A 23205-nucleotide genomic window follows, 5' to 3' on the forward strand; every position below is an offset into this window, starting at 1 on the left:
AAAATTGGCCATAACACATAAGAGGTGATGTGTCAAATTTTATTATTTTTGTAAATTGTTCACCTTGCTTTACTTGGGCATGGGTTAGTGTCAATTTAGTGTTATATTAGGTTGGGAGATGGTTTCATATCATTTGGTCAAGGTTTAGAGTCATAGAGCAAAAATTGGGTATTATGGCTATGTGTCACATATGCCTTTATGCATAGGTTGTATTTGGTTTTTAATTTGATTTTGCTTGGCCCAATTGGTGTTGTTGAGTGTTGAAAAGGTATATAGGAGTGATCCCATCATTCATAACAAGTATTAGGGTCAAGGTTCCCAATTTCATAAATTTGCATTTTACTCTCATATGCCTCTATGGCATTTTTAGTTTCTTTTTAATTTCTTTGGTTTCACTTTGGATTTGGTTTGATAAGTGCTAGGTAGAGTGTATGAAGGTTTTCCAAACCTGTAAACAAAGTAGAAAGGTCTAGGGTAAAGATTTGTAAAAATAGCCATAGGCACATATACCTTTTTTTATTTAATTTCCTTTTATTTTATTTTAGCTATGATGGTGAAAAGAGGGGTGAGTTTTAGGGTTTAAGGTTATTTCAAAACTACTATAACAATCAATCATGGCAATAGCACAAGAATTAAACAAGATCACTATGTATCATACTTCATTTAATAAAAGTTTTTGTTGGTTCCAAAATTTGGAACTAGGGAAATTCATTTGTTTTGTTCTGAATTTTTGGGATGTTACAAACCCTTCCCCCTTAAACAAATCTCGTCCCGAGATTTTAAGAAAAGTTAGGTTCCTAAGAGAGATTGAGCATTTTATTAACAGGAAGACATACTTGGCATGGTCTGTGGTGCTTCCTGAGCTTCAGTGGCATTCAAGCGGTAGTAACGACCGTTGCGGTTGTGTGGGTAGTTTGGGGCCAACTTTCTTCCAGTTGTGGCACAGTGCTGCTGCTGGGCAGTTGCAGTGGTATTTAAGGCAGTCCTAGCAAGCTTCTTGGGGCATTCATTGGAGTAATGACCCACAGTTCCACATTCATAGCAGGTTACCGTTGACTTGTCCTGTTGGGCAATGGGTACAGCATTGCTTCCAGTCCTTGGGGCATTGTTGGCGGCTTTCATCGGGCACTTTCTAGAGTAATGACCCGTAGCACCACATTCATAGCAAGTCACAGTGGACTTGCCTCTAGGGGCATGGTTGGGTATTGAGATGAGCTGCTCCAGTGATGCTATTCTGACGCGGAGGCGAGCAATGAGGTAGTCCTTCTTGGCGTGCTGATGGCGAAGTGCCTTGCGCTCCATTGCAAGGATGTGGATGGTGTCAGTCATCTTGGCGTGCTCAATGTGCATCTGGTTGGCTTGGGCACGGGGGTTGTTGCGGGTAGGAGGGGCCATCTGAACAATAGGTAGATCATAAGGTAAGGGGGAATTTCTATGGTTTATTTGAGATAAACTTGAAAAGTTTCAAAACTTGAGTAGTGTTGAGGGGGTACAACCAACAACACTTTTTCATTCATACCAAACATCACACATTACAAGGCTAACACACCGTTGGTTTTAAGAACCATTCATCGCTCTACGATACAAGAGGATCTCGATACAAACTCTTGCGTAGGTGTGAGTTCTACTAAAGTGATCAAGTGTGCAAAATTTTAGGTAGAATTTCAAGGAAAAGTAGAGCATGGACTTCTCCTTTTGAAAAGATTTCAAGGATAAGAGTGAGAATAAGTTTTCATAAATATTCACTTCATTGGTTTTGAAACTAAGTTTTTCGGACGTCCATTCTAACTAGGGTCTCCTAAGGTCAAACAATGGCTCGATACCAACTTGTCAACACCCGGATTTTTAAGTCCGGATGCCTATTATGCCATACATCGCAATCCCAGGAATATTGTTGTTGCGAGACATAATAGTTGAATATCATAGAGTCATCATTTATTACAACACATAATCGTCTTACAAGGGTAGATCACATGATCCAATATTACAATAGTAGTTGATCTATTGATCAACGAACATCACAAATAGCGGAAGCGAAGTAGTAGTGGCTATCTAATCCATAGGCCAACGCTTGACGTCAGGAGCGGTCCTAGTTGTCGTAGACGTCCTGTTGTCCACCTTCCTCGTACTGTTGTTCTCCTTCAAAGTCTGGCCATTTGAATAGCCAGGGACAAAGCCATGAGTACTTTAAAGTACTCGCAAACTAATACTAGTGTAAGAACTATCAATTCTAGTAAGGGGATACTAAGCTCTAGGTTTATTTGCATAAAGCCAAGTTTATTTCATAAACATTTAGTAAAGATACTTGAATCACTAGACTAACTCAAGTGGGAACATTTGTGTCATTCCCACAACTCGGTTGTGTTTTAATTCCAGTTCACCATCCACCTTTCCAAAAGCAAGATCACAAGTCATATGTTACACTTTGAAAATGGTCTGTTGACGGAACAGTATGGCCTTTCCAACCGTCCTTAACCGTGGACGCGGCTATTCGAATAGGTTTACACTCTGCAGAGGTTGTACACTTGTGCCACAACTTTTGATTACATCCATCAGGGGTAACCCTGAATAATCGTAACTCAGTACGCGGATCATCAACCATAACCTTTCGCTTACATATCCTAGTATGAGCACCTCTCCCCATGAGCTTGGCCTCCCGGTGGAAACCGCAGTCAACCCGGGAACTGCACAGGGCTTGGGCCGGACATTCACCTCATCTTTAACGTCGTTTCTTTTGTGTTGTGGAGGCAGCTTTTGGCATAACCCCGATGACGCTTGTTTAGAGGGAACCCATACTAAGACACATAAACTTCCGGTTAAGCCCTACCCATAATCGAGTACTGTGGGGGTACTTGTAAATTGGAATGGTATCGCATCCGAACCCAACCATCAGTTTTCGTAAAATTCACCAAGTCATTCACCAGTCATATTCACCTTCAAAATCTTTCAATAGAATGACTCATCATTCCAAGGTTTTCAAAGTCATTGGTTCTCACAAGTTCCCATCTCTAATAGTCAATTTTAATCTTTAGCACTAGCAACTAGTTATGAGGGGGGGCTAAGTAACCTGGATTGCTCTAGGCTAAGTTTGATACTCTTGCACTACTCCATAACTAAACAAAGTGAATCATGAATCAAAAAGTAACTTTGATAATTAAAATCAAGTAAAGCTTTGATAAACCAAAGTCAAAAACTTGTAAGGTAAAAACTTGGGCTAGGAACATTAAGCATAAATAAAAGGGGAATGAGGCCTTGCTCTTGTAGAGCTTTGCCTTAGGGTATCTTGCAAGAATATTAGCTTGCAACATTATAACTTGCATTAGTCTAGCTTGCCTTGGTTGGTGTATGGATCAAAAGGTTCCTCCTTCTTCTCCGTAGATGTTCTCGTCGTCCCCTTCGTAGCCTTCGGTACTAGCGTCTATAAACGAATACGAGGATACAATCACCAAACAATACTTAAGTGCTAGACTAATCACACAAATGGCTCACACAAGCTATTCTAGCATCACCCTATTATTATCATGTTGGTTGACTTTGTTTTCCTTTTAAAGAAAATAATTTCCTCTCATTACAAATATTAATTAATGTTTCTATTTATTTCTTTGGAGAACTAATCTCCTCTCATTAAGTATTGTTAAGATTTAATTTCCTCAAATACTAAGGTATGAGCACATGTTGACTAAGGTCAACACTTCACACTTATTATTTGAGAAACATGATTTAAATGAGGGAATACACCTCATGCAATTTAATACCAACATAGTAATGATTTAATATCATCAAATAATTCCATATGAGAGTTAATAGACCATGGTCTCTACCTCATGTAGAATTACTTGAGACAAAGGTTTAAATGAGAGGGATACCTCTCATATGATTTAATAATTAGTTGGAACAATTTAAATGCTACTATGGCAATCATTTAATATTCTTAAGTGAGCCAATATGAGACCAAGAAACAAGGGTCATCACATTACTTCATATTACTTGTGAGAATGATTTAAATGAGGTGCTACACCTCATAGGTTTAAATTCTAAAATTTGAAATAGTTTAAATGGGCTAGTATTGACTACATAGCCAATATTCTGCTTCTAGCCCATGATCATATACAGAACATATATCATATTTTTACATAATAAATTATAGTTTGTTAAATGTGAATTATTGCAATTGGATTCACTTCAAAATTCAAGTTGGTTGATTTTCTAGATTTATTTGAATACTGAAAAGGATCTGTTTTGTTATTTTTGCTATTCAAAAACTACACAATATATGGGGTTGAATCCAGTGGGGTTAGTTAGAGCAACTCATAAGCTTTTCAGAACATTTTGATTTGCTAAATTTGAGTTTGTAGAATTTGAACTATTCAATTTATAGGACAGACCAGTATTGATTTTCAAACTAAAAGAATTAATTGAATTCAAATAAAAGGGCCAGCGCGGGAAACTTAACGGGCCCGAACGGGTGATAGGGAAATGGGCCAGTCCAGCTATGCTAGCGATGCTTGCGGGCCGCCTGACAGTGGGGTCTGCCTGTCAGTGGCGTTTAATCGCCGAAGCGGTACGCGGCGGCTGCGGGCCGTCGGATAAAAGGAAGATCGACGGCCGAGGGTCGTCACCTTCCTCGACGGGGCTCGCCGGAGAGTAAACCCTACCGGCGGCCAGAGGGTTGCGATAGGAGGCTCACCAGCGTCTAGCGAGATCCGCGAGGCGGGCAATCGACGTTGTCGATGATGGTGAGTCGAATGGTGGTCGAGGGGAAGGCTGGGGTGGCGTCAATCGTCGGCGCTGATCTGCGGACTCCGGCGGCCTTCTTCTTCAAATTCTAGCTACTCCGGCGAGGTGGTGTCCAATTGGGTGGTTGGGAGGAAGCAAGGATGGGAGGAGAATGAGTGAGTGTGAAGATATGGTGCTCGGGGTCACTCTATTTATAGAGCGGTGATGGTGCCGTGGGTGCTGTGGGAGAGCGTCGACGGCATGGCGTCTCCGGTGCTCCAAGGGGCAATCTAGGGGGCGCATCGTGTAGGTGACGGCTAGGCGATGCTCAAGGCGTAGCTGTTGCGTCCAGGGCGCGATAGGATCGCTCGGGCGCGTGCGGGTTCTGCCACGGCGTGCGCGGCCAAAAGCGGAGGAGGACGGTGATGATGGTGCCTGCGCGGGCTAGGGAGCTTGTCTACGGGGTAGAGGCAAGGGAGGTGGTGCTCGATGCAGACGTAGGGATGCAGGAGGAGGACGAGGGCGTCGGGGCGAGGACGTGTGCTCGCGGCGCCTAGTGTCGTGCCGTGGCGCGCTCACCGCGTGCCCGGCACGTCCTGGGCTTGTATGGGCACGCTTCGTTCGGCCAATACCGTGCTCGCTTCGATCCGTGGAGGGTACGGGCATGCTCGGGGAGGTTCGTTGATGCTCCGAGGACAAGGTGGATGTGGCCGGAGATGAGGGGTGAGGTAGGGTGGCATGGTAGTGTCTAGCATGGCCGGCATGAGGAAGTTTTTGATCATGCACCTATTCTATCCGGTCTGCAGTGCATAGGATGATGCAGAGGAGGTACAAGGATGTTGATGATCACAAATGAAAAGGAGTTTAGGCTAAAAACCAGAGGATAATAGCATGTGTGCAAAAACCAGAATCATGCCAGCAAGGTGTTTGTGAAAATGGCCGCATGAAACTTTTTGTGGAATTTTGCAATTCTTTTTGGTGCACTTCATTCTTATATTTAAAGTGATGGAATGGTGGTGGTGGTATCCATTTTGATGAAGGTTTGTGAGATTTCAAAATGTGGATCATCTTCTCTTTAATTTAAAGTCCTCTCTTGTCAATCTTATTCTGGTCAACCTGGTCAACTTCAGCAGAGATGGTCAACATGAAAGTTGTTGACCTTGACATGGTCTTGGATGACATGGTCATAGTTGACCAAGTTTAGTTCAAGAAAAGAGAAATCCAGAGGGGTAAAGTAGTGAAGAAAATATTTTTGTGACAAGTGACCATTATCATATGTATGTGAGAATTTTGATTTCCTTGTGTTTGATTCTTGATCCAATGATGCAATTGTGTTAGTTTATCATATTGAAGTATTCTACAAGCAAGGGAGCAAGCAATTTTGGCCTTGGTTGAGGATTTGCAATTTTGCATAATGTGTATGTAAGTGAAAAATGGGTTTTTCTCACTATTTGATTTCTCTCTATTTAATTTGACTTTTGTTGACTCTAATAGGATTCTTATTAGTTTAGAAACATTTTCAAACCATTGAATCTATTTCAAAAGGTCTTGATCAAAGATTTGCAAAATTGGCCATAACACATAAGAGGTGATGTGTCAAATTTTATTATTTTTGTAAATTGTTCACCTTGCTTTACTTGGGCATGGGTTAGGGTCAATTTAGTGTTATATTAGGTTGGGAGATGGTTTCATATCATTTGGTCAAGGTTTAGAGTCATAGAGCAAAAATTGGGTATTATGGCTATGTGTCACATATGCCTTTATGCATAGGTTGTATTTGGTTTTTAATTTGATTTTGCTTGGCCCAATTGGTGTTGTTGAGTGTTGAAAAGGTATATAGGAGTGATCCCATCATTCATAACAAGTATTAGGGTCAAGGTTCCCAATTTCGTAAATTTGCATTTTACTCTCATATGCCTCTATGGCATTTTTAGTTTCTTTTTAATTTCTTTGGTTTCACTTTGGATTTGGTTTGATAAGTGCTAGGTAGAGTGTATGAAGGTTTTCCAAACCTGTAAACAAAGTAGAAAGGTCTAGGGTAAAGATTTGTAAAAATAGCCATAGGCACATATACCTTTTTTTTATTTAATTTCCTTTTATTTTATTTTAGCTATGATGGTGAAAAGAGGGGTGAGTTTTAGGGTTTAAGGTTATTTCAAAACTACTATAACAATCAATCATGGCAATAGCACAAGAATTAAACAAGATCACTATGTATCATACTTCATTTAATAAAAGTTTTTGTTGGTTCCAAAATTTGGAACTAGGGAAATTCATTTGTTTTGTTCTGAATTTTTGGGATGTTACAAGCTATATATTTCAAAGGTGAATGATGGAATTTTAAAGGTAGCACTCAAGCAATTTACTTTGGAATGGCGGAGAAATACCATGTAGTAGGTAGGTATGGTGGACACAAATGGCATAGTGGTTGGCTCAAGTATTTTGGATGCATGAGAAGTATTCCCTCTCGATACAAGGTTTAGGCTAGCAAGGTTATTTGAAACAAACACAAGGATGAACGGTGCAGAAAAACTCACATAAAAGACATATTGTAAACATTATAAGATTCTACACCGTCTTCCTTGTTGTTCAAAACTCAATACTAGATATTATCTAGACTCTAGAGAAACCAAATATGCAAACCAAATTAGCAAGCTCTAAGTGTTTCTTCATTAATAGGTACAAAGTATATGATGCAAGAGCTTAAACATGAGCACAACAATTGCCAAGTATCAAATTATCCAAGACATTTTAGAATTACTACATGTAGCATTTTCCAATTCCAACCATATAACAATTTAACGAAGAAGAAACTTCGCCATGAATACTATGAGTAGAGCCTAAGGACATACTTGTCCATATGCTACAGCGGAGCGTGTCTCTCTCCCATAAAGTGAATGCTAGGATCCATTTTATTCAAACAAAACAAAAAACAAAAACAAACCGACGCTCCAAGCAAAGTACATAAGATGTGACGGAATAAAAATATAGTTTCAGGGGAGGAACCTGATAATGTTGTCGATGAAGAAGGGGATGCCTTGGGCATCCCCAAGCTTAGACGCTTGAGTCTTCTTAGAATATGCAGGGGCGAACCACCGGGGCATCCCCAAGCTTAGAGCTTTCACTCTTTTTGATCATATTGCATCATACTCCTCTCTTGATCCTTGAAAACTTCCTCCACACCAAACTCGAAACAACTCATTAGAGGGTTAGTGCATAATAAAAATTCACATGTTCAGAGGTGACACAATCATTCTTAACACTTCTGGACATTGCATAAAGCTACTGGACATTAATGGATCAAAGAAATTCATCCAACGTAGCAAAAGAGGCAATGCGAAATAAAAGGCAGAATCTGTCAAAACAGAACAGTCCGTAAAGATGGATTTTATTAGGCCACCAGACTTGCTCAAATGAAAATGCTCAAATTGAATGAAAGTTGCGTACATATCTGAGGATCATGCACGTAAATTGGCTTAATTTTCTGAGCTACCTACAGGGAGGTAGACCCAGATTCGTGACAGCAAAGAAATCTGGAACTGCGCAGTAATCCAAATCTAGTACTTACTTTACTATCAAAGACTTTACTTGGCACAACAAAACATAAAACTAAGATAACGAGAGTTTGCTACAGTAGTAAACAACTTCCAAGACACAAATATAAAACAAAATAATGTAGCAAAATAACACATGGGTTATCTCCCAAGAAGTTCTTTCTTTATAGCCATTAAGATGGGCTCAGCAGTTTTAATGATGCACTCGCAAGAAATAGTATTTGAAGCAAAAGAGAGCATCAAGAGGCAAATTCAAAACACATTTAAGTCTAACATGCTTCCTATGCATAGGAATCTTGTAAGTAAACAAGTTCATGAAGAGCAAAGTAACAAGCATAGGAAGATAAAACAAGTGTAGCTTCAAAAATTTCAGCATATAGAGAGGTGTTTTAGTAACATGAAAATTTCTACAACCATATTTTCCTCTCTCATAATAACTTTCAGTAGCAACATGAGCAAACTCAACAATATAACTATCACACAAAGCATTCTTATCATGAGTCTCATGCATAAAATAATTACTCTCCACATAGGCATAGTCAATTTTATTAGTAATAGTGGGAGCCAATTCAGCAAAGTAGCTATCATTATTATTCTCATCAAGTGTAGGAGGCATAGTATAATCATTATAAAATTTACTCTCCATAGTAGGTGGCACCAAAAGACCACTATCATTATAATCATCATAAATAGGAGGCAAAGTATCATCAAAGAAAATTTTCTCCTAAATGCTTGGGGGACTAAAAAGATCAAGAAAACCAGCTTCCCCAAGCTTAGAACTTTCTACATTATTATCAACAATGGTGTTCAAAGCGTTCATACTAATATTACTACCAGCATGCAAATAAGATTCCATAGGTTTTTTAATTTTCGCATCAAACAATCCATGTTTTAAATCAGGAAATAGAATAAGAAGCTCATTGTTGTCCATTATGCCAAACTAGTGTAAACAAGAAACAAAAAGATGCAATTGCAGGATCTAAAGGAAATAGCTTCGAGCACAAACACAATGGCGCCGGAAAAGTACTCGTTACACTGGAACCGGAGTATGAGTGCCTTTTTACCTTTCCTCCCGACAACGGCGCCGAGAAAAGTGCTTGATGTCTACGGGAGCTTCTATTCTTGTAGACAGGTGTTGGGCCTCCAAGAGCGAGAGGGTTGTAGAACAGCAGCAAGTTTCCCTTAAGTGGATTACCCAAGGTTTATCGATCTCGGGGAGGAAGAGGTCGAAGATATCCCTCTCATGCAACCACTGCAACCACAAAGCAAGAAGTCTCTTGTGTCCCCAACACACCTAATAGGTGCACTAGTTCGGCGAAGAGATAGTGAAATACGGGTGGTATGAATAAGTAGTAGCAACGGCACCAGAAAAGTGCTTTGCCCGGGACGAGTAAACAAGCAGTAGTAACGCAGCGGTAGTAACGCAACGATAGTAACGCAGTAAAACGGTAAACAAGCGATGATAGCAGTATTTAGGAACAAGGCCTAGGGATTAGACTTTCACTAGTGGACACTCTCAACATTGATCACATAACAGAATAGATAAATGCATACTCTACACTCTTGTTGGATGATGAACACATTGCGTAGGATTACACGAACCCTCAATGCCGGAGTTAACAAGCTCCACAATTCAATGTTCATATTTAAATAACCTTAGAGTGCATGAAAGATCAATTCGACTAAACCAAGTACTAACATAGCATGCACACTTTGTCACCTTCATGCTATGTAGGAGGAATAATACACATCAATACTATCATAGCAATAGTTAACTTCATAATCTACAAGAGATCATAATCATAGCATAAACCAAGTACTAACACGGATGCACACACTGTCACCATTACACCGTGCAGGAGGAATAAAACTACTTTAATAACATTGCTAGAGTAGCACATAGATAAATTGCGATACAAAATACATTGCAATCATAAAGAGATATAAATAAGCACCTCACTACGCCATTCATAACAGTGAGTAAGTATTCTGTGAAATATAGCCTAAGAGACCCACACGGTGCACACACTGTCACCTTTACACACGTGGGACAAGGAGTCAACGGAGATCACATAAGTAAAACTCACTTGACTAGCATAGTGACATCTAGATTACAAGCATCATCATATGAATCTCAATCATGTAAGGCAGCTCATGAGATTATTGTATTGAAGTACATAGGAGAGAGATGAACCACATAGCTACCGGTACAGCCCCGAGCCTCGATGGAGAACTACTCCCTCCTCATGGGAGCAGCAGCGTTGATGAAGATGGCGGTGGAGATGGCAGCGGTGTCGATGGAGAAGCCTTCCGGGGGCACTTCCCCGCTCCGGCAGCGTGCCGGAACAGAGACTCCTGTCCCCCAGATCTTGGCTTCGCGATGGCGGCGGCTCTGGAAGGTTTCTGTGGTTTTCGTTCTTCGTATCAGGGTTTTCGCGATGGAGGCTTTAAATAGGCGGAAGGGCAGCCTCGGAGGGGGCCTGAGGCCACCACACCATAGGGCGGCGCGGCCCCCCCTCTGGCGGCTCTCGGGTGTTCTGGATGGTTCCGGGAAAAATAGGAACCTGGGTCTTGATTTCGTCCGATTCCGAGAATATTTCGTTACTAGGATTTCTGAAACCAAAAACAGCAGAAAACGAGAACGGCACTTCGGCATCTTGTTAATAGGTTAGTTCCAGAAAATGCACGAATATGACATAAAGTGTGCATAAAACATGTAGATAACATCAATAATGTGGCATGGAACATAAGAAATTATCGATACGTCGGAGACGTATCAACGATCATATGGTGGTCCTGCTTGATCAATACAAAGCTAAAACGACCTACGACGATTTAGGGTTTTCACCACATAATCGGAACATCCTACGCGTGGTTGAGCCTGACAGCCACGCACGGTGATAATAAACCGACCCTAGACAAGGCCTAAAAACCAACATGAAGTTGATCCCCGGAACATCTTATCTAGGGCTAGCAAACTACACCCTACGTGCCACTGGATCCTTCAACCCGTTTGCAAGGCCTAACTATGCGAGATATTAAACTAATCCTTGAAGAACAAGGAGCAATCATAACGGATCGGATCTACTAAATAATGATCAAGCGAGGTGCCGCCCTCACACCTATGATAGGTGTAAGGGCGGCTAGACGTCTAAGGGTTGCATGGACAAAATCATGTGACACGATGAAACAATGCTAACCCTAACACATCTAAGATAACTACGTTGCTCGCCATCAACAAGGCTTCAGCACGAGCAACGCATGAACAGCGAATAAACGTGTACTGCCTAGATCGCAAGATGCGATCTAGGCAGCATGATGCTTACCCGGAAGAAACCCTCGAAACAAGGGGTTGGCGATGCGCCTAGATTGGTTTGTGATGAACGTGATTGTTGTTTTTCTCAATAAATCTAGATACATATTTATAGTCCGTAGACTTTCTAACGTGGGAATAATCCCAACCGTGCACGAGCCAAATTCTATCTAACCGACACGTATCCTACTATATTTACAGATACACGGGCAAACTAGCCCAAACACTTTGTATACAAGGCCGATTCATATATCTCTTCCGCGTATATCCTTCAAGCCCATCTTAATCGCGGCCCACCTCTGATCCGGTCAAATTCTGGTGATAACAGACTCATCTTCAAAGTCTGGCCATTTGAATAGCCAGGGACACAGCCATGAGTACTTTTAAAGTACTCGCAAACTAAATACTAGTGTAAGCACTAACAATTATACCCAAGGGGTTCTAAGCTCTAGGTTCATTTGCATAAAGCCAGTTTTATTTCATAAGCATTTAGGGAACAAAGACTCCTCATTTGCCTAACTTAACTCAAGTGGGAACATTAGTGTCATTCCCACAACTCTGTTGTGATTCAAAGTCAAAGTCACCTTTCAAACTCAAGTCACAAGTCATCAGTCATATTTTGGAAAAGTTCAGATGACGGAACAATATGGCCTTTCCAACTGTCCATGACCGCAGACGCGGCTATTCAAATGGGTTTACACTCTGCAGAGGTCGTACACTTGTGCCACAATAATTGCAATAGTCCGTCAGGGGTAACTGGCCCTGATTTATCGCACTCAGTGCGCGAACTACCAATCATAACCTTTCATTTACATACCCTAGTATAGGCACCTCTCCCCATGAGCTTGGCCTCCCGGTGATAGCCAACTGTTATCCCGGGAACTGCGCACGAGGCTTGGGTAGGACATTCACCTCATTTCACGTCATTTCACTTTCAGTGGAGGAAGCCTCGGCATAACCCCTATGACGCTTGTTCAGAGGGAACCCATACTAAAATACATAAGCTTCCAGTTAAGCCTTACCCAGATCAGGTATTGTGCGGGTACTTAAGAATTGGAATGGTATCGCATCCGAACCCAACCATCAGTTTTGTAAAATTCACCAAGTCATTCACAAGTCATATTCACCTTCAAAATCTTTCAATAGAATGTCTCATCATTCCAAGGTTTTCAAAGTCATTTCATTTCACAAGTTCCCATCTAGAGTAGTCACCTTTAGTTGTTAGCACTAGCAACTAGTCATGAGGGGTGCTAACTAGCTTATAGCTTTCTAGGCTAAGTGTGATGCTCTTGTACTACTCCATAACTAAACCAAGTGAATTCATGAATCAAAAATAAACCTTGATAAACCAAACTCAAAACTTGTAAAGTAAAAACTTGGGATAGGATCATTAAGCATAAAGTAATATGTAATGGTGCCTTGCTCTTGTAGAGCTTTGCCCTAGGGTAACTTGCAATAATATTAGCTTGCCTTGGTTGGGGTAGTGATCAAAGTTCTCTTGCTCTTCTTCAAAGTAGACTTCCTCCTCCTGATAGTCTCCGGCACTAGCGTCTATAAACGAATACGGGGATATAATCACCAAACAATACTTAAGTAGACTAATTAGCCTTAGTGGCTCACTCAAGATGATCTAGCATCATCCTAACCATTACTCAACATTAGACTAGGGTTTCTTCCTTAGGGTGTGAAAAATAACTTCCTCTCATTTAAAAATTCTATTAGGGTTTCTATTTAGTTCTTTGGGGAAATAATTTCCTCTTATTGAATCTTCTTAAGATTTAATTTCCTCAATTCATAAAGGTGAGATCAAGTTGACCAAGGTCAATACTTCACATTTATCATTTGAGAAAAATGATTTAAATGAGATTCATCATCTCATGTAATTTAAAAACTACTTTGATTTAAGATCCTCAAGTGAGCAAGTATGAGACCATGCAACAAGGGTCATCACATTACTTCATAAAACTTGGGAAGATGATTTAAATGAGGTGCTACACCTCATAGATTTAAAAACCTAAATTTGACAATGATTTAAATGAGCTAGAATTTGACTACATAGCCAATATTTTGCTCTAGCCCAGGATCATATACAGTACCCATATCATATTTTTGCATAAACAATTAGAGGGGTTGAAATGTGAATCATAACAATTGGATTCACCTCAAAACTCATTAGGGTTGATTTTATAGATTTATTTGAATTCTGAAAAATCTATGTCTTGTGATTTTTACTATTCAAGTTCTACAAAATATTTTGATTTGAATCCAATTATGTTAGATAGATAATTTCACAGGCTTTCCAAATTTGGACGAGTAGATTTGGAGATATTAAATATTTAGCAAAGCATCTGAGAGCAATTTAACTGAAAAAGAATTAAAACGAAATTTGAATTCAACTAGCGCGCGGGAACGAAGTTGGGCCGGCCCAGCTACGGCCTGGGCCACGCATGCATGGCGCATGCACGTCGCGCGCGGGCAGAGCACGCGGCGCGTCGGATCTGGATCGGATGACGCTGGGCCGTCTTCTACCTCCCGATACTGCAAGCTTGCGACGGCGATTGTGCTCACCTCCGGGCACGGTTTCCGGCGAGATTGGGCTTGATCGACGGGGATTTTCATGAGCTACAAGATGGTATAGGCGTTGGAGGCTGAGGTGGCGAGAAATGGGGCGGCTTTTGGCGTGGCCGCCGGCGAGCTTTTGGCGCCGGTGAGCTGCGAGGAGGGGAGAAGAGAGCTCTGGGAGAGGACGGATGGATGGTACTGCGAGCTTTTGGCGTGGTGTTGCTGAAGTCCAGAGGCAGGCTTTATATAGGCGCCAGGGGAGGGAACGCGACGTGGAGGTCAGGGCGGCCATGTCGTCGGGTTCGTCATGTGCAGGGCTCTCTGGCACGGAGACTGCGTCAGCCAGGGAGGTACCGGGTAGGTGGTAACGCGCGCGGAGTGGCGAGCCTGCTGGCGCCATGTGCAGTGTGCATGAGGACGTGGCCGACGTCGGCGTCCTCGCGTCATGGCGTCGTCCTGGAGCGGGAGAAGGTCAATGGTCATGTCTAGTAGTTGCGTGGGAGTGAGAGGAGGCTAGTGGCGTGGTGTGACGCGTTGGTTTGCAGTGTACACGCAGGGAGAGTGTGGTGTCCACGGGAGGGTGATCATGGACATGGCATGAGTTGTTTTGATCCACCACTTGCTCTCCTCCACCAAATATCATGTCTGGCGGGTGTAGAGGGTCAAGTCCAATGTGTCTGACAAGGTGAGAGAGAGGGAAAAGGTCCAGGGGTAGGTAGTGTATGGTGGTGATCATGTGAGTGGCATGGTGTGGCATTGGGTGTGGGTGGTGCATTTCTTCTTGTCTCTGGTGCTTGGCATGCTGGTGTGAGTTGAATCCAAGGTAAATGACAAGGTGGACATGCTACAAGAGGGGTAGGACAAGCACACTTGATTATAGTAAAAGTGTATGTGACATAGTCATGGCATGGTGTGTCTTGTCTATGCTAGATGATGTCAAAGCTAAGTGATGTCATGGTAGTTGGTGTGGTACATATGGTACTATGGATGAGCTCAAAGAGAGAGAGGGAGTGAGGTGTGAATAGTGGTTGAGAGTAGGTGTACCTTTATGTAAACACCTCATGTGTGGGTAAATTTTTCTAGGTTTCTTCATGGATGAGTTATAAATGATATTTGGCAGCAAGGGGTGGCATTGGTTTGGGATTTGGAAATGATTTGGGAAAAATTTATAATTTGGGGGATTCTAGAATTTGTTTCAAAGTGGCATTTTGGCTTGACTATTGTGAGCAACGGTCAATGATTTGGTCAAAGTGGTCAACACGAAAAATGTTCATCTTGATGAGGTATTGTATGAGGTGCAAAGAGTTGAGGGGGTTTGGTTTGAGAATTTCTTGATACAAGGGCTCAAAGTGGGTAACATTTTATTTTGGCAGATTTTGACCATTATCATATGTAGCTTGAATTTGATTTTTTCTTTGCTTTGATTTGTGTTTCTTTGATTCAAAAAGTGTTATTAAGTGTTTAATAACCTTTTACAATCAATGGCACAAGCCAAATTGACATAGGTCAAAGTTCTGCAAAATGGCCATAAGCACATAAGAGGTGATATTCCAATTTTCCTAAATCTTCTATTTTGTTCCCTTGCTTTACTTGGGCATGGTCTAGGGTCCATTTAGGGTTAGATTAGGTAGAGATGGTTTCAAACTATTTGGGGTAGAGTATGAGGGCATAGGGCCAGATTTGGTAATATGGCTATGTGCCACATATGCCTCTATTAAAAAGTTTATTTTATTTTTGTTTCTCACTTGAATTAGTTGGTAAGTACTAGGTTTGGTTTGTTGATGATTTCAAAACATCTAAACAAGGTATAAAAGCCTAGTTAAAAGTTTTACCAAAAATAGCCATAGGCACATAGGCCCTTTTCTTATTTAATTTCTTTTTATTTTGTTTAATATTGGATGGTGAGAAGGAGAGTAAGGTTTAGGGTTTAGGGTTTTGGAAATATGTTCAATGTAATAAACAAACAATCATGGCAATAACACAAGTATTGGGTATGAGCACTATGCATAGCACCCTAGGTAATAAAAGTTTTTGTTGGTTCTCATTTTTGGAAAAAGGAAATTTATTTTTCTTCTTTGTTTGAAAATTTGGGATGTTACAGATATGATCGAGATAGTTCTCCAATCAATAACCAATAGCGGGACCTGGAGATCCATAATGGCTCCGACATATTCAGCGATGACTTCGTGATCGAAAGAACCATTTACATACGATACCGATTCCCTTTGTCGTGCGATATTTTACTTATCCGAAGTTTGATCGTCGGTATCTCTATACCTAGTAGATGCCTCCGACGATGATTTCCCCCTCCGGCAGGGTGCCAGGAAGAGCTTCAGAAACCCCCGAGATGGGTTCTGCGATGGCGGCCGCGACGGAACTTTTTGTGGATGGAGGCTCGGGTATCCAGGGTTTTCCTGAGATCGTGCTTAAATAGGCGGAGGATTTAGGTCGGTGGGGTGCCTGGGGGGCCCACACATGCCTTGGCGCAGGCCCAGGCTTGGCCGTGCCAAGGGCAGGTGTGGCCGCCCTGTGGCGCCTCTTCGACCCCCCCCCCCTCTGGACTTCGTCTTTGTTTTGGTAAAATATTGACTTCAGCTTTTGTTTCGTAGAGTTCCGAGAATATTTCCTGTACAGCTTTTGTGAAATACAAAAACAGCAGAAAATAGGGAACTGACACTGTGGCATCTTGTTAATAGGTTAGTGTCGGAAATCATGTAAAAGTGCAACGAAGTGTAAACAAAACATATATGAATTTTTGTAAGACAAGCATGGAGCATCAAAAAATATAGATACGTTTGAGATGTATCAAGCATCCCCAAGCTTAACTCCTGCTCGTCCTCGAGTAGGTAAGTGATCACAAAATAATTTTTGAGGTGACATGCAGCCAACACAAATCTTAATCAATCATGTAAAGCATTGTGAGATGGGATCAAAGTACTCTAACATAGGCATGATAGATATAATTCAGTAGAACTTAGCAACTATGTCATAACATGAAGAGTAACTCAAATAAAGGATCATGAATAATATTGTATTGAAAGCAACTGTTTGTTTATGAGCATAGAGTAAACATAGAAAAGTGGTACTAAACATGTCCTTTATGGAATAGCAAAACATAAATGCTAGGACACCTTCAAAGTTCAGAGGGTGACTAGATACAAGTAATTTAAGAACAAGCAATAGCACAATCATGAATCAATCAATAATAATTTTGGGACTATGCACATTGCACTAAGAATGACAACTATGCTCTCTTAATTTGTGCATAAAGTAGAAGATGAAGACTCAACATAGAAGTAAAAGAGAGATTCTTTGCAGAGTAAGCAAGATAAACATGTTTTATAAACCTTCCAAAAAGTATGGTACTTATTAGCTTTGAGCTCTCATTGCCCCTATCATAAGCATGTTGAATGGTTAAAGTTAATGTGAGTCAAAAATGAGCTATATGCTTGCAAATCACAAGTTGAAAATATCATGCCCCTTGAATGCGAGTACCTAAACCTCATGCTACTCAACTTAGGTCCCAAATAAGTTCTTGGCATTGTAAGTATACATGTATCATTGAGAACCGCCAACAGGGTACCACTTGCCCGATGATATGGAGGTACTCTTGTAAGAGCAATCCCATACCAAAATGACAAGACAAACAAACAATGAGCATCTCAGCAATCTTTTATTTACTATGGGTTTAGCTTTTTATTGCAAATGCTTCATAGAATGCTCACTATCGTTTAGCTGACCATGAATGATGCATGGCTTAGATTAGCGGCTCAGGCGTTTCTCTAACTCATGTACAAACTCCATGGACTTACAAGTTTCCATTTTATTTCGCACCGCTAGGTATCCATAAACAAAAGAACATGACATCAACTAAATATAAGTGCAATGTCGCAAGTGTTTCCCATGAAAGCATGGTTCTACTAACTCCCAACTTGCAATATGCAAACATATAAACTTCATAAGATATACACAATGATCAAATTAGTTAAGTGCAAGAAAGTAAATGTGCCATCAAGTTCGTGAGAGCTTTACTGACTAATTTTCTCATGCCAAAATTTAATTTGGAAGATAAATAAAAACATGATGAATTACTTGGAATAGCAATAAAGCTACTAGGTAGATATGGTGGACAGAATTGGAAAACTTTGTTTCATGGTGGTTGGATGCACGAGTAGAGTTCATACTCAGCACAGACGAAGGCTAGCAAAAGACTGGGAGCGACCAACTAAGAGAGAAATAATGTCCATAATGATGCATAGCGATAAAATTTTATCAATCAAAGCATAGAGTGATATTAAAAGTCAACAACTAAATGATCATAGAGGCTTTAGTTGACTGGTTATAGTCATAACATGGTATAAGCATGCGCCAAGTCAACCCAATAAAGCATCAAAGGAGAATATCGCAATATTATGCTTTTATGATGGAAACAACACATGATTCTTTCAATAACACAATTTGCACTCTTAGCCATTTTAGACAAGTCATGCTACAACAATAAATACTAAGAATATTACAAGAATAACATCCAACATGAAATGCTAAAGTCTATGCCACAGTCTAGACAAGCTTCTTTTTTGCATCACTATAGTCATGAAACATTTTAATCGTATCCAACACCAATCAACTTATTTGAAATAGCTCTCAGACATGAAATATATTATGGATCAGAGAGATAATCATACATAAATAAAGAATACTTATGAGCTCTGAAAAAAATTCAAGTGAAAGAACAAGAGCTAAACATAGTATCAGAAAACTAGAACACTCGGAGAACAATAACAGCCAAAAATAGAGCGTTCTATGCAATTAAAACGGAGCGGGTCTTTCTCCAAAACAAATCTGTCGGGATCCAACATATGCTACAGCAAACAAAACAAAACTAAACTAAAAACAAAAATAAAGACGCTCTAAAAACAACACATAGCATATGAAGCAATAAAAATATAGCGCATAGAGAGATGACCTGTTGCTTTTTTGATGAAGAGGGGATGCCTTGGGCATCCCCAAGTTTTGACGCTTGTACCTATTGAATATGTCTTGGAGTGCAGGGGCATCCCCAAGCTTGAGCTTTTGTCCATTCTTCATCTAATCACATCATTCTTCTCTCTCTACACTTGAAAACTTCCTTCATACAAAACTTCTATTAGTAGCATTAGTAGAATCAAAATAAAAAAATCCACTTGGGTTTAGTACTAACATATATCGAACATATATTAAAGCATTAACTACTGTATCAACTCTTCAAAAATCTCTTTGATCATAAGAACTAAAAAAGAAAGAGATTTAAGAGCCAGATACAAATAGTGGAGAAATGTGTCAACATAGAACAGCCGGTAAAGAGCGATTTTTTTGAAAATCTTCAGTTCCTCATCTCGAAAAGTGGTCAACTAAATAAAGTTAGATAATAACATGGAGAATATGCATAAAAAATGACAGCTTTTACTATTTTTACGAATTTTTATGGTAACAACACAAAATATGTTTTCAAGACAACAACTTCCCCAAATCTTACTTCCTTCCTATTAGAGGATATTCTTGGCACAAAAATGAAATAAAAATGATAAGGAGGGATTATTAAAGAGGTAATAACTTCCAAGACTCAGCAAAAAGAAAAATTCAGTAAACAAAAATGGGTTATCTCCCAAGAGTGTTTTTCTTTAACGCATTTCAGCTAGATGCAGAAAAAGTGCGAGCATCAAGTATTATCAAGTGAAGAAGCATTAAGATCAATGCGAGAAGTCTTTTCAACAAAGATTTGTATTTTATCAATATGAGTCTTAGAAGACCCTTTCTCTGCACTTTTAGGTTCATGATGACCCACAAGTATAGGGGGTGTATCGTAGTAATTTCGATAAATGAGAGTGTCGAACCAAACGAGGAGCAGAAGGTGTTGACAAGCAGTTTCGATGAAGGATTCACTGTAAATGCTCACGAGACAAGTATTCGGGGGTTTTGATATAGCAGATAAATAAAGTACAAGTAAATAAAATGCGAGAGTAATAGTTGCAGCGAGTGGCCCAATCCTTTTTAGCACAAAGGACAAGCCGGTTTGTTTACTTATGATGACAAAACGTTCTTGAGGACACACGGGAATTTAGTCTAATGCTTTCGTTTCATATAGTTGATTAATCTTCATTGTTTTGATAAGTGTTGTGTGGGTGAACCTATGCTAATGCATCGCCCTTCCTAGGACTAATACATACTTGTGATTATACCCCTTGCAAGCATCCGCAAATACAAGAAAGTAATTAAGATAAATCTAACCACAGACCTTAAACTTTGAGATCCTGCTATCCCTCCTGCATCGATATACCAACGGGGTTCAGAGTTCTCTGTCACTCCGGTAACCCCACAATTAGCAAACGAATACAAGATGTATTCCCCTAGGCCCATAAAGGTGAAGTATCATGTAGTCGACGTTCACATGATACCACTAGAAGAATAACACCACAACTTAAATATCAAACCATTGAATATTACTCAACATAGTTCACTACTAACATTTAGACTTCACCCATGTCCTCAAGAACTAAACGAACTACTCACGAGACATCATATGGAACTTGATCAGAGGTGATATGATGATGAATAACAATCTGAACATAAACCTTGGTTCAATGGTTTCACTCAATAGCATCAATAACAAGGAGTAATCAATACCGGGAGAGTTTCCCCTATGAAAAAATCAAGATTCAACCCTAGCTGTTACAGCGGTGACGAGGTACATCGGTGGAGATGACGGTGACGGTGGTGGAGATGATGGTGATTGTAACATCCCAAAATTTTCAAATTTTGGAATGTAAAACAATTAATAATTTAAGTTGATTGAATTGCTTGACTTGGTTGAAAATTATGAATGAAAAGAAACTTTTGAGGACTTGATTCAAAGGAGAAAATATAATTCATATTCTATATTTTTTTATATTAGAAGAAACTAAAACTTTTAGAATTGTTTTCTTAACTTTGTGAAGTGGGTTTCGAACTATTCAATTTTGGTTGTCTCTTTAAACATAAAGTCATTTTTGAAAGTTTGCCAAATGGCTCTACAAGAAAATATCCGAAGGTTTAGTTTTCAAAATGTTGACAAACTTGTTCTACCCAAAATAACTTAAAGTCTATTTTTACTTTTTCTCAATAGCCATCTAAGGCATTATATGCATCATAACATTTTCGTAATTTGGTTTTGACCGAAATTAATTTTATAAAGTCGCTTGAGTCATCTCAACTTCAATATTAAAACCCATGTTGAAATAAAACCTACCAAAAGTTTTAGTTTCAGAAAATATTTTAATTACCTGATTTCGTAAAATCAAAATTATGTTTCTAGATTTCATAAATAGCCTATAAGGCCAAGTGCATAAAGTATACTTTTGTATTTTTTGTTTTGGACTGAAAAAGTATTCCAAAATGCACTATTTAACTGTTAAGAATTTTACAGATTTTATTTAAGTTAGTTTAGATGTCTAACACAAATTCTAAAAATTAAGACAGAAAATAAAGAAGGAATAAAGAGAAGAGGAACCAGCCAGGCTGCTCACGCAAGCCAGAGGCCAGCCCGCGCACGCGAGCGAGGCAGCGCAGCCTCACGTTTCCTAGTGCAACCCACGTCCTCTTCTATTTTTGTTTTTCTTTCTCTGCCGCGTGAGGCCCGCACGTCATCCCCAACCTCCAAGCCAAAGACCAGAGCGCGTACGTGTTCTAACTGACACGGGAAAAATCCCAGATTTCTCGCTCGATTCAGCTCGGATTGCTTTTTCCTTTGGCACAAAACCTCGCATATAAATACTCCAACATCTCCCCTGTTTTTATTCCCTAAAAACCCTAAATTTAGCGCCGCTAGGCTGCCAAAATTTCTCGCCGGATTTCGCCATCGTCGCCGCCGAGCTTCGGAGGTTCAATTCGCTGACTATTTGGCCGGAACAGAAGGACCCCTATCTCAATCTCGTGCTCCTTGTTTTCCCCTCGTCCTTGCGTATCTTCTAAATATTTGCTTCGCTCGTATTTGTAGTGCAGCAACCTCTCCGAAGATGTCCGGCGCCTGTCACCGATCCGTCCGCTTGTCGCCGCTGTTCCAGGAAGAGATCGACGATGACATCACCAGCGAGCTCTCCGCGACGAGCTGGTCCCTGTACACATGGTTCCCGAGCCAGGAGATCAGCGGAGTGACGCCTAGCCCCACGCCCGACCAGCCACCGTCGTGCTTCGGCAGCTGTAAGTAGCCGGCAGCTCGTTACTTGAATCGTGCATGTACGTTTAAGACTAAATGAAGGCCGTTCAGTTGCGGTCCCTTAGATCCAGATCTGATGGTTCGTTTTAGCTCAATCTGTACAGGTTGCGACTCATTTTCCAATCGATTTCTTAGTGTATTGTACTAGCTCATCTCTAACTTTAAAATTCTATATCAAATCATTCATAACTCGGTTTTAGATGATTCTTCTTTCATTGAGTTTATAATTAAATCCTCTACGACTTTCCTGTAGAGAGTTTCTCCATCCAATAAAATTTTCTGGGCAACTTTTCGTACAACATCAAAATTTAACCGCGACATGTTTAATCTTGTAAAAATATTAGAAAAATAATTACACGTCCAAAATTAGGAAATAATACACCCCTGCATTCATAAAAATGAGAAGAACACCTTGGTACGTTAGATTGTATTTTTACGGAAGTTGCAGATTTTTAAATTTATAACTAGTACTATAGTATTTTCAATGTATTATAAATTTGGTAAACGCTTTTATCTTGATTCCAACGCCAAATTAAAGATACGGAGATTTTCTATAAATTAGTACATGTTTATAACATTTATGAAACTATTTTATATAGAAGGATATTGTCCATGTTAAAATGCCTATTTGAAATTCCTATTGAATAAACAACTTTGTTATAAAGTATTTTTGAATCTAAATTATTCCTAGAGCATGCATGCATTACTTTGTTATGTGAATTCTCTGTTTGTGCTCTCTGGATATTTATTGTGATTATTGTATCATCTAGATCGTGCGGAGTGTAATACCTGTTGTTGCAAGGAGAGTGCGAACGCTAGCGACAAATAAG

The 23205-nt window shown here is 40.1% G+C and overlaps 1 long non-coding RNA gene across 1 annotated transcript; it reads left to right on the plus strand.

Annotated features, from left to right (window-relative positions):
- Nucleotides 1–21817: 21817 nt before the first annotated feature.
- LOC124682530 lies at nucleotides 21818–23205 on the plus strand. The gene is made up of 3 exons (XR_006996320.1): nucleotides 21818–21837; nucleotides 22157–22359; nucleotides 23146–23205. It is a non-coding gene; the product is annotated as an uncharacterized LOC124682530 (long non-coding RNA).

This window comes from Lolium rigidum, chromosome 1 (genome assembly GCF_022539505.1).
Source record: "Lolium rigidum isolate FL_2022 chromosome 1, APGP_CSIRO_Lrig_0.1, whole genome shotgun sequence".
NCBI lineage: Eukaryota > Viridiplantae > Streptophyta > Magnoliopsida > Poales > Poaceae > Lolium > Lolium rigidum.